Source organism: Chrysochloris asiatica, unplaced genomic scaffold (genome assembly GCF_000296735.1).
Source record: "Chrysochloris asiatica unplaced genomic scaffold, ChrAsi1.0 scaffold00019, whole genome shotgun sequence".
Classification (NCBI taxonomy): domain Eukaryota; kingdom Metazoa; phylum Chordata; class Mammalia; order Afrosoricida; family Chrysochloridae; genus Chrysochloris; species Chrysochloris asiatica.
This window is the reverse complement of record NW_006408537.1, coordinates 23,293,273-23,304,231: the sequence shown is the minus strand read 5'-3', so window position 1 is coordinate 23,304,231 and position 10,959 is coordinate 23,293,273. Positions and strand designations below refer to the sequence as shown.

Genomic DNA, 10,959 nt, shown 5'->3' with positions numbered 1-10,959 from the left:
TTGTTGAATTTGAAACTGATGATTTGCCCTGTAAACTTTCACTCAATCCACAATAAAAACATTAAAAAAAAAAAAAAAAAGTTCTTAAAAGCAAATATGTCAGTTGAAGGAACTAAAGTTTACCTGACCTGAGTCATGGCATTTTTCCACATATGCATGTGAAAGCTAGACAATGAATAAGGCCATGGATGAATCATTGCATTTGAATTATGGCATTGGCAAAGAATATTGAAATTGCCATGGACTGCCAGATGAACAAACAAATCTGTCTTGAAAGAAGTACAGCCAGAATGTTCCTTAGCGGGGAGGATGATGAGACTTTAGACATGTTATCCTTTGAAATGGACATCATGCTTGGTAAAGTAGAAAGTCACTGTCTTGGGCAGTGTTTCGTTCTGTTGTGCACAGAGTCACTATGAGTCAGTATCGACTCAATGGCACATAACAACAAAACAGAGTAGATGCTGTTTTAAAGGATGCAAATGTTCTTTATGACTACAAGGAAATATCTTTTCTGTACTTTTATATAATCTCATTATAGTTGTTTTTTCCAGTTGTTAAAGTGCTTTTACCTTTAATAATTTAGGTTGTCTGAATTCTGTTTCTTGGTTACCTGAGAATGATAAAGTCTAGGTATTTTAATAATTCACTTGTTGATGCAATGCATTAGTGTAGTTCCTTCAGTGACAATTTCTTGCAACACTCAACTTCCAGATCCAGTGACAGTTCATTTTTATTTTGAAAGTGGCAGGGTAGCCCTACAGTTCAATTAGGATTCTTTCCAAAGGTAATTTCTAGGTTCCAACTTATTATTCATCTTTCTTTAACTATACCCAATGTCTGGATCAACAATGCAAAGGCATTCGACTATGGGTAACATTGCGAAAAATGGGAATTCCAGAACACTTGATTGTGATCATGAGGAACCTGTACCTAGAACAAGAGTCAGTCATTCAAACAGAACAAGAGAATATTGTGTGATTTAAGATCAGGAAACGTGTTTGTAGGCGTTGTATCCTGTCACCATACTTATTCAATCTGTATACTGAGCACATAAAACGAAAGCTGGACCATATGTAAAAGAAATTGGCATCAGGATTGGAGGAAAGTTCATTAAGCATCAGTAATATGGAGATGACACAACAGTGATTGCTCAAAGTAAAGAGGAATTGAGGCAATCGCTGATGAAGATCACATACAGCCTTCAGTGTGGATTACAACTCAGTGAAAAGAAAACAAAATTCTTTGCAACTCTATCAATACACAACAACAAGATAAATGGAGAAAAGAATGAAGTTGTTAAGGATTTAAATTCACTTGGATCCACAATAAATGCTCATGGAAGCAGCAGTCAAGAAAACAAAGGACAAATTGATTATTGGACAAATCTACTGCAAAAGACCTCTTTACAGTGTTAAACAGCAAAGGAAGGACTAAGGTGTGCCTGAACTGATCCATAGCAGAACTGATGCATTTGAATGATGGTCTTGGTGAAGAACACTGAAGGTTTCATGGGCTGCCAGAAAGTGACCACAATTCTGTCTTGGAAGAAGTATAGCCAGAATGCTCCTTAAAAAAGAAGATGGCAAGACTTTGTCTCCTGTACTTTGAACATGCTATCAGGAGGGACAAGTCCCTGGAAAAAGGACATCATGCTTGGTAAAAAGAAGAAATACCCTCAAGGAGAAGGACGGATACAGTGGCTATAACAATGAGCTCAAAGATGACAACAATTGTATGGTTTGGGCAGTGCTTGGTTCTGTTGCATACAGGGTTGCTATGACTCAGAGGTGACTGGATAGTACCTAACAACAACAACATTTCTCAAAAGAGAATGACTCAAGGTACACCCTTTGTTGTTGCTGTTCTTGTGTATACCATATATACATAGTTTACGAGGCTTTACATCTTTGCAGGAGCAGAAAGCTTCATCTTTCTCGTGTGGAGCAATTGGTGGGCTCAAACCATGGACCTTGTGTTTCACATGTGGTTCAGTGCTTATCATATAGAGCCACTGCTCTCCCAAGATACATCCTAATCCTGTAGATTTTATCCTGCTTCATTAACATAACTGCTTCTAGCCCTGTCTCATCAGCATCATAGGGTAGGATTTACATCAGATAAAAGAATGGAGAATAATTACACACTATTAAGAATCATGACTTACATTGACATGTATTTTGTGAGAACACAATCCTTAGCAACAACACTCAAAACTTTTTAGATGAAGGTGGCGTATGACCAAATAACACTTTTTTCTGTTATACTTAAGAATGCTACTAGCTGACTCAATGACAACTAATTCTTGTACTAGTAGCTCAGGTTATGTTATTTCATTTAATCCTCTAACAAGCTGAAAGAGAGATTATCACTACATTTATAGGTGAGGAAACAGAAAAGCCAAAAGTTTATAAACCTTATCCAAGGTCTCACTGGAGATAATGGAAAAAGGGCAAAAAGTTAAATCTGTCTGACTCCAATGACTATATTTGTACCTGTATAATTCTAAAGTACATACCTAAAATAACTTTAGGAGTTTGGAATTTAAGACATTTGAGAATTTCATAGTTAACATTATTTACATGGGAAGTTGAATATACTTAATTTATCAAGTATAATGATTTTTTCCTTAATGTATTATAATTACAGTTTTTCTTTTAGTAGTAGCACATTTTTCTAGTTGCATTTTAGGTGGCAGCATGGATGGACTCAAGCATGGCAACAGTAGTGAGGTTAGCCCAGGATCCGGCAGTGTTTTGTTCTGTTGTACAGAAGGTCACTATGAGTAGGTACCAACTCAATGGCACCTAACAACAACAACAAAGGTATTTAAAGGTATTGCTGTCTTCCAATTTCTTTAACATCTGAGCTTAAGCAGACTTTCCAAGCCTTAGTTTTCTGAAACAAAAAATAATAATTCCTACCTCATGCACCACTTAAATAGTACATGTTCTTGTTATGTGCCATGGAGTTGGTTCTGACTCATGGCGACCCTGTACAGGGTTTCCGAGGCTGTAAATCGCGGAACAGCTGGTAGTTTCCAACTGTTGACCCTGAGGTTAACAGTACTATTTGTAACCACTAGCTACCAGAGCTCCTTAGGAATTATTTGTTATTGTTGTTGTTAAGTGCTGTGTAGTCGATTCCGACCCATAGCAAACCTGTATAGGGTTTCTGAGGAGCAGATGGTAAGCTTGAACTACCAACCTTGCAGTTCAAACGGCTTTGCAATCTGGTGCATTAACCCACAGCGCCACACCAGGATTCCCAGGAATTATTTAAGACTCCTTAAATAGGTAATATATACAAAGCACTGAGCATGGAACTTGATGCATTGTTGTTGCTAAGTTCAATCAAGTCGGTAACTCATAACGATCCTGTAAAGATTTCCAAAGCTGTAAATCTTTGTGAAAGCAGAAAGCCTGGAAGCATTATATACGAACCTTATCTGCTTAAGGAAAATAATTTTTAGTCTTAACATAAACCTGAGTGAGGATGAGGGTGATTCAAAATCTGGGGATCTCAATTCCAAATGACAAAAATAATGGCTTATAGGCTTCCAAGGCCGTCAGTGAAGTCCTGGTTTGGCGCTGTGTATTAATTAATGCGCTGGACAGCAAGGTTGGTTTGCTGCTCCTCTGAAACCCTATATAGGGTCACTGTGAATTGGAACTGATTGGATAGCACTTAACAACAACAACAAGGCCTTCAGTTGTGATTGCCAATAAACCCAGACCTTGTGGCTTAGATATTTACAGTTAACGGTATTCCAATTGAAGCCCATGACTCACTGGTAAATTAAAGACATCAGAGAACAAATACTACAGATAGCACTGCTCTAAAAACAATCGTGAATAAAGCAGCTACATCTATAAGGCAGCTTCAAGAGGATGTCAATGAAGGAATATGTCCACAGTTTAAATTAAGATGAGTAGCAAAAGACCCAACAGAATGTGGAAATCATCAGACAATATAATTAGTATCACATGCAAGTAAAATTTTGCTAAAGATAATTTTGAAAAGGCTGCAACAGTACATCGACAGATAATTGCCAGAGATTCAAGTCAGACTGAGACAAGGCACGGGACAAGGGACATCATTGCTGACGTCAGATGCATCTTTCCTGAAAGCAGAGAATACCAGAAAGATGTTTACTTGTGCTTTACTGACTATGTAAAGGCTTTCGACTTTGTGGATGACAATCTATGGACAACACTGAGAAGTATAAGTATTCTGAACTCTTATTTGTGCTTATGAGGAACCTGTACATAGACCAAGAGGCAGTCATTTGAACAGAACCCGGGGACAGTGAATGGTTTAAAATTAGGAAAGGTGTGCGGCAGGATTGTATTCTTCCACCATACTTATTCAATCTGTACCCTGAGCAAATAATCTAAGAAACTGGATTATATGAAGTAGAACGTTATTAACAACCTGTGATATGCAGATGATAACAACCTTGCTTGCTGAAAATGTAGAGAACTTAAAATACTGATGAAAGTTAAAGGCCATAGCCTTCAGCACGGGTTGCACCTCAATAGAAAGGGGAAAAAAATCCCTACTCAGGAAGCAATAAACAAAATCCATATAAATGGAGAAAAGATTGAAGTTGACGAAAATTTCTTTTTGCTTGCTAATGCAATACTTCATTTAATTTCTTGACTACATGGAAGCAGCAGCCAAGAAATTAAATGATGAATTACCTTAGGCAAATCTGCTGTACAAGACCTCTTTAAAGTGTTCAAGAGCAAAGATGTCAGTTTGAAGACTAAGGTGCGCCTGACCCACGCCATGGTATTTTCAGTAGTTTCATTTGCATGTGAAAGTTGGACCATGAATAAGGAAAATCATAGAAGAATTGATGCATTTGAGTTAAGGTGTTAGAGAAGAATATTAAAAGTACCATGGACTGCCAGAAAAACAAACAGATCTGTGTTAGAAGTAAAGCCGGAATGCTCTTTAAAAGCCAGGATGTCCAGATTTCATCTCTCATACTTTAGACATATTATCAGGAGGAACCAATCCCTGAAGACGGGTATCATGCTTGGTAAAGTGGAGGGTCAATGAAAAACAGGAATACCCTAATGAAATGGATTGGAACAGTAGCAGCAGCCATGGGCTCAAGCTTAACAATTGTGAGGATGGCTAAGGAAGGACCAGGCAGCATTTCCTTCTGTTGTGTATAAGGTAGTTGTGAGTCAGAACCAACTTGACCTAGTGACAACAACAGCAAAAGACCATTTCTCAGAATTTAACAAAAATGTTCCAGAATACTGCCAACAGTACACTTTTATATTGACAACGTAAACTAGAATACTTCTATGTTCTATATGGTCTGATAGACCTAATCCCATAAAAGGATACATGCTATAATTTTCTTATAACGCTTTTTTGGTTGAGATAATTCATAAAGATTGTTACTTCAAAACAAAAACCATCTAATGGTTCATTCAAGGAGCCCTGGTAGCAATGTAGGATAAACACTGGCTGCTAACCCCAAAGTCAACTGTTCAACCCATCAGATGTTCTGAGGAAGAAAGATGAGGCTTTCTACTCCTATAAAGTTTTATATCTTCAGAATTCCTATACAGGGTGTCTATGAATCTGAATCAACTCAAATACAACATGAGACAGAGAATGGACTCATTGGCAGTGGAGGTTTTTAAGGAGTTATTCAAGAAAGACACATAACTTAATGGTATTACAATATGTAATATTGTAATATGCCTGCTATCTTTTTATTCCTGTTAAGAAAAAGCCTTTTTAAAAAAAATGTTTAGAACATCACTGGCAATCAAGTGCATACCTGTTAAAATAAAACAATGAAATCCATAGTTACTACACTTTATTCCTTCTGAAAAAAAAAAAAACCTATCTGCTTTTGTGCTTTGCAACTTTCCTGAAGAAATTAAAGATTTTTCCCTTCATCCTGTCTCTGCTACTATTGCTATTCATTTCATTAGGTCTTCCCGATAAAAAAAAAAAATCATTGAGTTGATTCCAACTCACAGCCTCCCTATAGGTCAGAATAGCTCCATAGATTCTAAGAGTCTACACTTAGAAAGTACACCAAGCTAAAATACAAGACAACAGAAAATTATGGAGATTATAAAAAGTATGCTTAACTCTTATATCTCCATACAGTGTCAACTTCTGGCAAACAACTGTTCTACATAATGAATGCTGCAGTGTCTGTCTCATGGTGTAAGAACATTAACTAATCTAAGCTGCCCCACAGTCACCACCATCCTACTAGGCTTTTCACAGAAGTCTGAAATGTAAAAAAAATAAAAAATTTTGTTTCTAAACTCCAGTTTGATCTGGGACTTAAGCAGTCTAATTATACTCTTACTACATAGACTAAAAGTGATAAAAATGGCCGATTAATATACCAAATTTTGTCTGTGGTAGCACAAAGCACGTTTAAATGATTAGGGCTTACTTCGCTACTACTGGAAGATTATTGGGTGTCCACCACTATTACCTGCACTTTATAGGTGGAGGCACCAAGGTAGAAAGGTTAAGTGGCATCTACAAAATAATGTCCTGAGTCATAATAAATGTCCAGATCTTACTATTTCTGGTCCTGAGCCTACAACCACCATGGACCTTATTTTAATTTCTAAGACCAAAAAGTCAACTCTAAAAACACCAACAAGAATTTATAGGAATTTACTTTTTAAACGAATACCTAAAACTGCTAACACCTGGTTTTGAATGGAGGAAAACTTCCTTCAGAAACAGCATATCTCTACACTTACTCGTCACTTACCGACTATCCCATTATACCACATTTTACATTTACAACTTTGAAAAAACTCTCAGGTAGCAGTGTCTCCATTGTGCCCACCCTCATAAGGGCCTTGATGAGGTGGGTGCTCTCTCCATGGACCACCCTGAAGGATACGACTTGGCCACAGTAGAGATGATGGTCAAGCAGTTACAGGATACCTTCTCTACTCCAATCCATTCATATCTTAATCAAGCCACAGAGGGTACAGGGTAATAGCAGGGTAACAGCGGACAATATGAGGACAATGGCAGGCGAGAGTAGTCAGGTGAGGTCCCAAAGATGCCAGGAAGTTTGTGGGGCTTCATGGCTGAGGTAGACGAAGAACAAGTCAAGTCCACAATCAAGGAGGGTGATCAAGGAAGCAATACCCAATAACGGACCACTACCACCACCATCCACAACACCTGCGTACTCCATAATGGTGAGAAAAGCATGTGGGAAAAGAAGGTCCCACTGTGCCACACACACATCCCAAGGGGCACTCCCTATGGGGGTGCCAGACAGGTGGTGAGCAACTGGCTATGGAAAACACCAACAACAAAGATGGGATGTGGCCCCGGACTCTCATGCAGATTTTGCATATCGATCTAGTCTTAGGAGTGGGTTTATGCCTTTGAAGAAATTGTTTTTTAAAAAAACACCTTAAAAGCTTAGAAATTCCTTAACTCCTGGTGTGGCACTGTAGGATATGTTCTGGACTGCTAACTACAAGGCTGGCGATTCAAATCCACCAGCCACTCCTTAGAAACACTATACAGGGTCACTATGCATTGGGACTACTTCCACAGCTCTAACAACAACCACACATAATAGTTGCTGGTTCCTCTAAAAGACAATTTAATGATACCAAATTCTAAATTGTCTGTGTCTACTTTTATCTATGATTTCATTTTGAATAAGCAACAATACTTTTTTCCCTTGGTATTTCTCTTTCACAAAATATAGACAGAAAAACTTAATTCCTACAGGTTTGAGATGAAAAAAAAACACCCATAATCCAGGTGGTTTTAAGTCCTAGAATAAAGGCAAACTTCACTGAAAGTAATTGTTTCAGTAGATGCCCTCAAAATAAGATACTACACCATTCATTATAGACAACCCCCCCCCAAAAACAACAACCTTCTATTTAAGCCAAATCTTGATCACAAAAAAATTTGGAACACAAATGAAAACCTCTAAAACTGTTAAAAGTTCTATTGTCCAATTCAGAAATTTAATGCATCTGCACTCACATATTTCTCCTTCAATAAACACACTAATTCTATTCTTAATTAGCAGAAATTGTATGTAATTATTAGAGAACAGAGACCCTCAGGGAAAGCTGGGGAATGATGCAATCAATTACAATAGAAAATGTATACAATGTTAAATTAATGATTTTAAACAATAAAGTTGGGCAACTATACTTACTGGAAAACAATAAAATTTCTAAATTTTAAGAATATATATTTGAAGGTCAGCTTTTAAAAACTCTTAATCCTTTATGGTTTCAAGTAAGTCTATACTCAAGTTCTTCTCCTGGAATGTCAGGTAAACACAATTCTTTAAAATTAAAGCTTGAATCCTTAAGTGTAACTGATTTTATGCCACTGTCACTCATTTGATACATTTCCGGCCAGTGAAGAAGATGAAGATAATTTTATTGAATTGGAAGCTGAAGTAAGAATATTGAGCGGAAACCTAGCTTAAGCAGAAAGCAGGGGAGACTAGAAGGGCATGTTAGAAAGAACTCTGCAGGGATTTAATAAAAAGTAAAACAAACAGATTGAAATAAACAGACTAGACCGATTCAAATAGGAAAAAAGTTCTTGAAGAGAGGAAAATGGGACCGGGCTGGAAAAGAAGGGGAGAGGGGCCTTAGTCAGAAAGCAATGAAATAGGGTACCAAAAGGGAGCAAAGAATAAATTAAATGAATGAGAGCCCCTAAAGGGTAAGGTAGGGGCATAGAGATGCTAAAGTAAAACACACATTCGTAAACTAACAAAAGAGAACGAAGACGCAGTACTGAAAGGTGGAAAACAGGTAAAGAGAGAGCTAAAAAGAAATTATGGAGAAGATCGAGAAAACTGGTTGGGCAGGGTACAACCAGGAGCTAGGGAAGAGCCTGACCAGAGATGCACAGTGAGGGGGAAGAAATCGGAGGAGCTAAAGGATACGATACTTCCAACTGAGGGACCATCGGGGTGAAAAGGCACGTGGGAGGCGAGAGATGGAAAAGCAGAACCCAGAAAGGCGTGACAGAGAGGCGACGAGGAAGGAGCAGGGGACGAAGGGCAGGAGAAGGATGGGAAACAGGAGGCTTGAGATTCAGTGAGAGGCGGTAGAGGGACACGCCACAGGGGCAGGGGCGCCTGGGGACATCGGGCAACAGGAGCGCCGCGGTCCCAAGGCTCCGGGAGGGCGGGCGTACTGTGCCACCGTCCCCACCGACCTTCAGCGAACCCGAGGCTTTGCTCCGACAGCGAAAAGCCGGTGAAAGATCCGAGTGGATGAGCCGGGGATGAGAAGGAGGCCGCTTCCTGCCGGGCCCTTGGGAAGGAGGGACGGAGGGAGGGGTCGTGGGTGTCGGGAACCGGGGACAAGCGAGAGGACAGTTGGGGGCTTACCTCTCTCCTTGCTCGGCCTCTTCCACCGTCTGTCGGGCGGAGGAAGTTCTCGTCCCGCTGGAAGAAGACAGCCCTAACCGGGTCAGCACCATCCCGCTCAGGGTAACTCACATCGCCATCTCAGCAACAGCAACCACCGCAGCGGAGGAGCCGGTTCGTCACCGCCACTCCGCGACTAGCCTACAACGGCCAACGAGCATGCGCAGTCGCCCCAGTCCCGTGGGAGCGCTGGCCCGCTGGCGCTACCTGAAATCAACAGGTCCCCGGGCGCGCGGCCCCGCCCCGCCTTCCTCTACCGCCTCTCTCCTCCCTTTTCTGAGCCTAGGCCCCGCCCCTCCCATGCCCCTCCCCTTTGGAGTTGCAACTGCCTAAATCCCAGCACAAACTGTGATTTCGAGATGTTAGTTCTAACCTACTCCAAAGGAGCCCTGGTGGTGCAGTGATTAACCGCTCCACTACGAACCTAAAGGTGGGCTGTTCTAACACACAGGGGAGAGGGGGAGAAAGATGTGGTTGTCAGCTTCCCTTTGGGGCAGTTTTACTTTGTCGTATAAGGTCGCTACACGAGCCCTGGTGTGACTGTAGGATAAGCAACGGATTGCTAACCTTAAGGTTGGCGGTTCAAACCCACCAGCCGCTCCTTGGAAACCCTATACAGGGTCACTATGAGACGGAACCGACTGCACAACACTGAACAACAGGGTCGCGATCAGTCTGAATCCATTTAGGAAAATCCATTTGGTTCGGACTCGGCTCCCGCTCCCAAGATCCCGCGAGAACGGGAAGTTTGCGTCAATAAAACGCGCGAGCTCCAGCAACTCGGCGAGGCTGCACTGTTCTGGGAATGAGTCTGGAGTTTGAGCGGTGTGGGATGAGACGTCTTGGTGGTACAATTGTTACATTCTCTGCTGCTAACAGCTGCGGTTACAACTCACCAGCTGCTCCTTGGAAAAAAGACGTGGTGATCTAACTGGGTCGCTAAGTCACCGCACACAGAGGATTCAAAGACCAAAAGAGGGAGTGCTAAAACCTACTTCGCCTCCTTGGTAGAGCCTGGTGTCTGCGCTTCTCCATTTACTCCGTAGGAACAGAAGCTGTGGGGGGATCCACGCGACTCGCCGTAGACACAGCCAGTTGTTGGCATTTGGGGAGAGATGTTGCTGCTATGATTGCTGCTCGCTTGATGACCCCCAAAAGGGCGGAGAGGAACCAATGAAGTGAATTCATAGTTCTTAAATTCCATTAACACAATCTATGATTTCGATAGCCCATGGAGGAAAATTCTTCAATTATTTACCTTGTTTTTCAATCTAGTCCAGTAGAAACTTGTGCATAGAGCTCAGTATGTTGCTAAAAGAGTTAATTAAAAGAAATTTGTAGCTGCAGCTTGCGTGGTTACCTGTGTCTTCGGAAAATACGCTTAATATCTAGTTTTCATTTCTCCATCCATTTCCCTAAAACACAACCTGTGCTAAAATTCCTTTCCTGCATGTGTTTTCATTCAAATCACATTCCTTATCTGCTACATACCAGGCAAGAATCTCAGGTGGCACACTGGT

General features: G+C 40.7%; 1 protein-coding gene across 1 annotated transcript in view; it reads right to left on the bottom strand.

Annotated features, from left to right (window-relative positions):
- FAM135A (family with sequence similarity 135, member A) overlaps positions 1-9,693 on the bottom strand; it is a 207,128-nt gene extending 197,435 nt beyond the window's left edge. The window contains exon 1 of the mRNA XM_006835750.1: positions 9,401-9,693. The gene's annotated coding sequence lies outside the window, so the exon portion shown is untranslated. The remainder of the gene's footprint in view (positions 1-9,400) is intronic.
- Positions 9,694-10,959: the final 1,266 nt, after the last annotated feature.